We start from the raw sequence: 6,848 nt of genomic DNA on the forward strand, positions 1-6,848 counted from the left end.
CCCAACCAACTAATTGCTGGGACTTCTTCCAAGGGCAAGCGTCAGCCCGAGTCACCTGCCTTCCCTTCGGGGCTGAGCAGCCATCCTTGGGTTATGCAGACTGCAGCCTCCCCACCGGTTATCCGGGCTGCCAGACGCCCTCCCCAGCGTGGTAGCTGCCGATCCAGCCATGAGCCCCAGGCAGGCAAAGCCCATCATCTTAATTTTGGACACTACCAAACACCAGTGCCTTGATTTAGGCGCTGGATAATGTTTCCAGTCACCGGGAGCTCCGGCTTCGCTTCCACTCTGAATTGAGACCTGAAAACCCATCACTCCCAGTCTGCAATTTTCCCTGGGCGCGCAGCACCCTGGTTTGCATGAGCGGCAGCACAGGCACATTTGGGAAGGAGGAAGCAGAAGGTGGTTGATGTGCACTCTCCCATGCAAGGTTTTGGACATGTGCTGCCGTTGCCAGAGGGTAGCAGGGGCATCCCGGATGATTTGGCTGTCATCACCTCCACGGATAAGCCCTGGTGGCACTGAAGAGGCAGCAACTTATTTTTATTCAAAAAAATGTTGTGGGCTTTTCCCTTGTAAGCAACCTCCCACTGAGATCGACTGAGATGGGCCGTCCCCTCCTGCATTTCATTTTGCCTGGATGGTACTTGCCTTTGTAACCTGACCTCCTTTGAAGTCGGGGAAGAGCCAGTGTACCTGGCTGGAATGCCTTCTGTCATCAATAAACAAAAGAGAGAGGAAATTGTTTGCAAGTGAAATAACAGGCACTGCCTGTGGCTGTGTACACATGTCACAGGATAAACTAACTCATCGGTTTTTTTTCCTTCCCCCCCTCCTTCTTTAAAGGCAAATAAGTCTCCCAATAAATGCATAAGAACAGCCAAATCTCCTTGTCGTCATGCTCGATTGGCCAAACTGGGGATTTGTTACACTAGTTCAGCTGATCACGCAGAAAAATACTCTTTACCACTGCATTTGATTTCTGGGAAGACAGCAGCTCCCATTTGCTCGGGAGAGCTAATCGCCCATTTTATTGTTAACCTCGTTAACAAACTTCAGAAATCCCTTAGCAGGATGGAAAAGATTGCTGCTGTTTGAGAGTTTAAGGTGCCAGTTTTTGGAAGACTTTTGAACAGTCGAAGGGCTAGCCTTGCTGCGTGGAGCTGCCGCTGAGAAGGACTTGCCGCTGAGCAGGACTGGCACCTGCAAGCAGCCGTCCTCGTGGGCAAAGGCTAGAGGAGCTACGCAGGTGCTCCTCCGCGCGCAGCGGACGCAGGACCGCTGCTACAGATTCTTCCATCGGCACTGACGCAAAGCGTGACAGAGCCCGGCAAACAAAATAAATTCCCTTTCACCCAACAGCCTGGAAATGAAAAGACACGAGGAGGTGGGAGAGGAAGGCGCAGCGGGCCAGATAAGCTGGTACCGCCTGGCAGAGGAGATGCGGGGCCCCATCCCCAGTGCCGATAGCACGATTCACATCAGAGGCAGCCTCCCACGCGCTGGACCCGTATCTCTCGCCTTTGAAATTGTGCCCGGCTGGCAGTTCCCAGGGCGAGCGCGGTGCCGGCTGCGGGGGACACGCGGGTGGGCGCCGGTTGGGGCAGACCGCAGCGGGCATGAGGCTTTCCTGCGCGGGCTGAAGGTGGTGCGAAACTTCGGGCGGGTAAAAGGGAGTTGTTTTACTGACACGGCCATGCCAGGAAGCGCTTGAGCACTGGCTCAGGTCTTGCAGAGGAGCAGGCGGGCGGTGGGACTGGAGGGAGAGCTGACGGCGAGGACCAAGCTGCTGAAGGCAGCACTTTGCCGCACAGGGGGAAGAGGACCCTGTGTTTTGCAAACTCCAGCCTAATCGCTTTCTTTCCCCTTCCAGCCTGCCCCCCTCCACAGATTTGAATCCTTCAAAGCCAGGAAACTGGAGAACTTTCTGTTTGTTGTTGCAAGGTCCTTTAACCCAGTGGGTTTTCCCCCTAGGCATACCTGGCTGTAATTAAATCCCTGGCTCTTTAATCATCTCTTTTGCTGTGCAGGGGGGAAAAAAAAAAAAAGCAAAAGCAAGAGGGACAGACTGGTGATAAGATGATACGCAATGTAAATCTCTCCTCCAGGAATCTCTCTCATCTTTTCAGGATCACTCCGTACCAACTTGTCCCTCCAGAAGCTGCACAGCTAGAGGTGGAGTTTGTATAACAATACAAATTTAAACACAGTAAATAGAACAGATGTCTTATGATTTCTTGATCCTCAGGGTAATAAATATCTACCCCTTTGTCCCACCCAGAGTTTTTGTTTGGTGTGTTTTGCTTTGTTTTTTTGGAGAAAAACTTCTTAAAGGAAAGCTTCCCCCACCCCCTCCCGCAGTTTGAAATCTAAGCATCAGATGTGACTTTAGATACCAACCAGGGACTCCAGGTATCTCGCTTGCCTAATCCTCCGGCAGCATTTTCCAAGCCAGACACAATGCCTGGAAGTTCTCCATGCTATTGTGCTTGCAACTCCAAAAAAAAGCTGGAGTCTAGGCCTGCTTCTGCCCATTATGCAAAGTTAAATTATTTTAAATTATTATGAAATTAATTATTCTCTGGAGGGAGACTGAACGGCATCTCACACTCCCAGGCATTCACTCTGAGGGAAATTGCTTCTGGGATGAGAGGACTCTGGAAGCCCAGCCCCGGAGGACAGCGGGATTGCGTCCCTGACGGGCTCTCACACCTCTTGCCTGGAGTCCCACCAGCAATCAGATAAAGACGTTTCATGAGCATACCATGAGCAAGGGAATCTCTGCGATGCAAGACTCCCGGCACAGAGGTACCCCTCCCACTATCTGCCTTCCTCTCCTCATTTCCTTCTCTCCCACCCGACTCTGACTCCTCCTCGATTTACGCTGGCACAGCCCCAGCTCACCAGACAGCCCCACGCTGTCAGGGCGCTTCCAGTACCACTGCAGAGCCCTGGATTGCTCGAATTACCCCCCACTTCCCATTTTCACTTCCCCATCAGACTGCTCCAGCCTTGGTCGTATTCCATTTTCCAAGCAACGACTTTGTTCCCTCGTCAGACAGCTCTTTGTCCCGATGCTCTGACACCGCCTTCCCGCGCTGTGACACCGCCTCCCCACACGCCATTCTCGGACCTCGTTTGGCTCTGTCGCGACCCAGGAGTGAGCCTCCTTCCCACCTTCTCGCCCCCGCTGCGCTTAAGCCTGCCCCACACTTTCCAGTATCCTCTGCTATTAGATGATGCTCTTTGCCTAAGCACAAAGAGGGAATTGGTGCCAGCTCCTGGGCCAGTACTTCCTCCAGAGCGCCGGGAAGCCCCCGCTCCCCGCAGAGAGGTCCTCCCACGGGAACCGTTACAACGGTACATCAGCAGAGGTATTACTTTGGGCCACACATCTCCGTGAGACAGGCTGGGAGCAGCAGCAAGGCAACCTACGTCCCTCCACGTAGGGGTACAAGTGGCAGCAAAGAGATGTTATCACCAGTGCTGGGGTGAAGGGTGACCAACGCTGTGGGCAGCCAACTTGGCAAAGGGGAGAGGGTGCCGAGGATGCCCCATGCCACGAGCGGAGGTCATTGGTGATACACGCGCAGCATTGAGAGGACAAAACCATCACCAGCACCAGCTGAGCCATCTCACGGCTGGCAAGTGCCATGAGCGGTTCCCATGTGGACAGAGCTGGTGCTCAGCAAGAGAGCAACCAAGAGAGGTACTCTGGGGAGCAACCAGCCAAAGCCCACGAGGCTCTTGGGCTCCAAACCAGCCCTGAATCTGCCTTCCAAACCAGGAGGGATCCTCTCAGGCTGGGCACAGGGCAACCCCCATACATTGAGGTCCTGCGGGGTCATAAAGTGACAAGACGGGACCAAGCATGATGGGGTGAGGCTGAGGAGCTCCAGATGGGATCCCTCAGCAGGGCTGCCTGAATTAGCTGGGCTGCTCACTAACATCCTTCATCTGCAAAGGTGGCAAACGCTTCGCCTCTTGTGGGGTTGGTGTTTCTGTGCTGATCTCCCCATGCAAAGAGGTGTTTGGGATACCGATGACAAAGTGCTTGACTTGCCTAGTGAAAATTAGCTGGACTGACCCAAAGCCATTCAGAATCTCCTCTCTAGGTGCTCTGCAGCTGGCTTGAATGGGAGGAACAGTGAGAAACAGAGATGTTTGCAGCGCATTGGCCACTTCTCACCACAGTAGGTTAAATGAGGCTGAGAAGCTGAAAAATTAGGTTAAGCAATTGGAGCATAATATCCTTGAGGCGGGAGAGGAAAGGAGGAAGAGACCATTGCTATTCGAGCCATCCTGGGATTACCGATGGGCCTGGGAAAGGAGGCTGCAACATTACCTTCTGTGCCAGAGGAAGATGTTCGTTTTTAGAAGATCTCATTAAAAAAATAGGAACTACGATAGCACTACTGAATGTTGGTAGGAACTGGCAGACTGGGCAATGCTTTTCTTGGCGCATGACTTCTGGGGGAGAGCTGAGTAACGGGCTCAGCTAAGCCTTGCTCGCTGTGCCGTTCCCGGTGTGCGTCTGAAGCCAGCAGTGCATGCAACGTGTGCTGGGAGCGGGCGAGACCCCGGGACACGGCGCTGGGTCTATCAGCTGGCCGTGCTGTGCAACCGCCCAGGCACTGCGTTCAGTGCCTACAGGGGGGTTTAAAGTAAACGGGACATGGCTCGATTTCTATTTTCCCCTTCATTTCTGTGACATCTTCTCCCATCTATAAAACTCCTTTAACGTGACCCGTTTTCAGGTCCAGGGAGGAATGCAAACAGGAGGGGGATGTTTCCTCTAACAGGAGGGCTCAGAGCAAGCCCAGGAGAATGGGAACCTCCCCCCACCAATATTTTATGGAAAGGCAAACTAAGGAATGAGAAATCAAAACTGAGGATCTGGTTGATGAAATTCATTGAAAAGGACATTATATTCCTTATGAATAAAGCCATAATTTACTCAGTGAAGTGGGGAAGCCAGTCAGCAGATATTAATCACTGTTCACCCATCCAGACTGGTGGAATTTGCTTGCACCTTCATCTGCATTTATATCTCCAGCAGTATCAATTCACTGTACAACAGAAACAAATGCATCTGAAATGCCAGCTGAGGCAAGATGAAGGCACACAAGCAGCTCTGGGGCTCGGCAGGACAGAGCTGGCACATGTTGCATTTTCTGTATACATCTTCCACTGGAGGAACCCCAACAGCAAGCCAGTCACTATCTGCAAGAGACACCTTTGGGTGGTTCCAGCCAGAGGCTTGATTTGAAAATAAAGACAGAAATTCTAACGTTTTACAATTTAAAAGCCAGATGGTGAGAATATAATTTGGACCAGTTGAGGATCTGTTCCTGTATAAACCAGAGCAGAGCTTGGAACTGCCAGTGATCAAGTGGAACGAACAAGCAACAGAACAGAAAGCAGTGCTGTGCAAGCTCGTGGGCAAGATGGCTTTGCTGCCACGACGAATCGGGTGTCTTTCAAAAAAAATAAAGCATTTGTTTCATCTTTCCTTTTTGGTGTTCTGACAGCAAACCCCAATGCAGCATCATGAAGAAAAGGAGTTTGTACCCTATGACCGCTTCGCTCCTCTTATATTTCTGATGTCCAGAGTCACCTGCTGTAGAATACGCATAGCAACACGGACAGAAACTGCACGGATAGATGAAAGAGAACTGCCTGGCTGACAAAAACTACTTTCTGCGCCAAATGCCCCAAGGCAAAGACTCCCCAGCAAAGCAGACGCTGCACCTCAGCCTGTAGGCCACTGCTGGATTAGAGCGTGGTAAGAGGTATGACTGGCCTCTGTGGGATGAAACCCTGTGACTGTGGGAAGGGGCAGGTCCCTGGTTAGCACTGACATCTGATTATTTGTTAGGAAGCAGAGTGAATGCTATAATCCCCATATCTTCCAGAGCGGTATCTATACATAGGGTGCACTGGCATGGCAGCACAGGTAACCTTATCTACAGTAGTTTCAACCAAACTAACTTGGGAAACAATAACAGTGAAGACAGACAGATATCCCAGACTTAACAGCAGTGTCCTGAAGACAGATATCCTGGACCTAACAGCAGAGTCCTATTGCTGCCCACGTTCGCCAGCTCAAAACAACCACACCATATCCATGCTGCAACCCCAAATTTGATTTCAGCGTAGACGTATAAAACAAGGATTTAACTGATAGGTCTGAGTTAAGAGCATAGCTGTCGGGAAGTCCCTCTCCATTCAAAGGGGGGAGAAGATAGCAGAGGGTGACTCAGCCCCTCTAAAACCTAAGTGATTCCTGCAGACCCTGGTCTAAGGAGAGGGCACGGGAAGACTAACACAGGGAAAGCCTCTGTTAGCAGTGGAGTTTGGATCAGAAGCATGCTTTGGAAAGCAGCTGCTGATCACCCCAATTGTCATGCGGTTTCCATGCTGTGGAGCAGCAAACTGGCTTTCTGTCTGATGAGATGGATGGGAGAGTGCATCCAGCCAATAGCAGACGTTGAGCTCATGGGACTGAGTGACAGCTAGTCCAAAGCCATCCTCCCAGAACGGACATGGCAAAGGCACCAGCTCCTCAGCTCCAGTGGGTTTACCCTGAGGACTCCACTTGCTGACGTACAGCCGTGCTCGTCACCTGGTGTCCAAGGTGCCCGGATTTGGTGAGACCAGGGCAGAGCCCAAGCGACTGGTAACACTATGCCAAATCCAAATCGCAAGGGAAGGAACTAAAGCTGCCATTTCCCAGATGAGAAGCTCCTCCAGATCACACAGGAGCTCTGCGGCAATGCCCAGGAAATGAAGGCGGATTTAATAACAAGACCACCCTCCTTCAGGATATTGCTTAACTTGCATTCCTG

General features: G+C 51.6%; 1 protein-coding gene across 1 annotated transcript in view; it reads right to left on the reverse strand.

Moving 5' to 3' along the window:
* SLC22A18 (solute carrier family 22, member 18) overlaps positions 1-6,848 on the reverse strand; it is a gene marked incomplete at its 5' end in the record, with an annotated part of 25,195 nt that overhangs the window by 11,462 nt on the left and 6,885 nt on the right. The gene's annotated exons all lie outside the window — the stretch shown is intronic.

This window comes from Phaethon lepturus, unplaced genomic scaffold (genome assembly GCF_000687285.1).
Source record: "Phaethon lepturus isolate BGI_N335 unplaced genomic scaffold, ASM68728v1 scaffold13904, whole genome shotgun sequence".
Lineage (NCBI taxonomy): Eukaryota > Metazoa > Chordata > Aves > Phaethontiformes > Phaethontidae > Phaethon > Phaethon lepturus.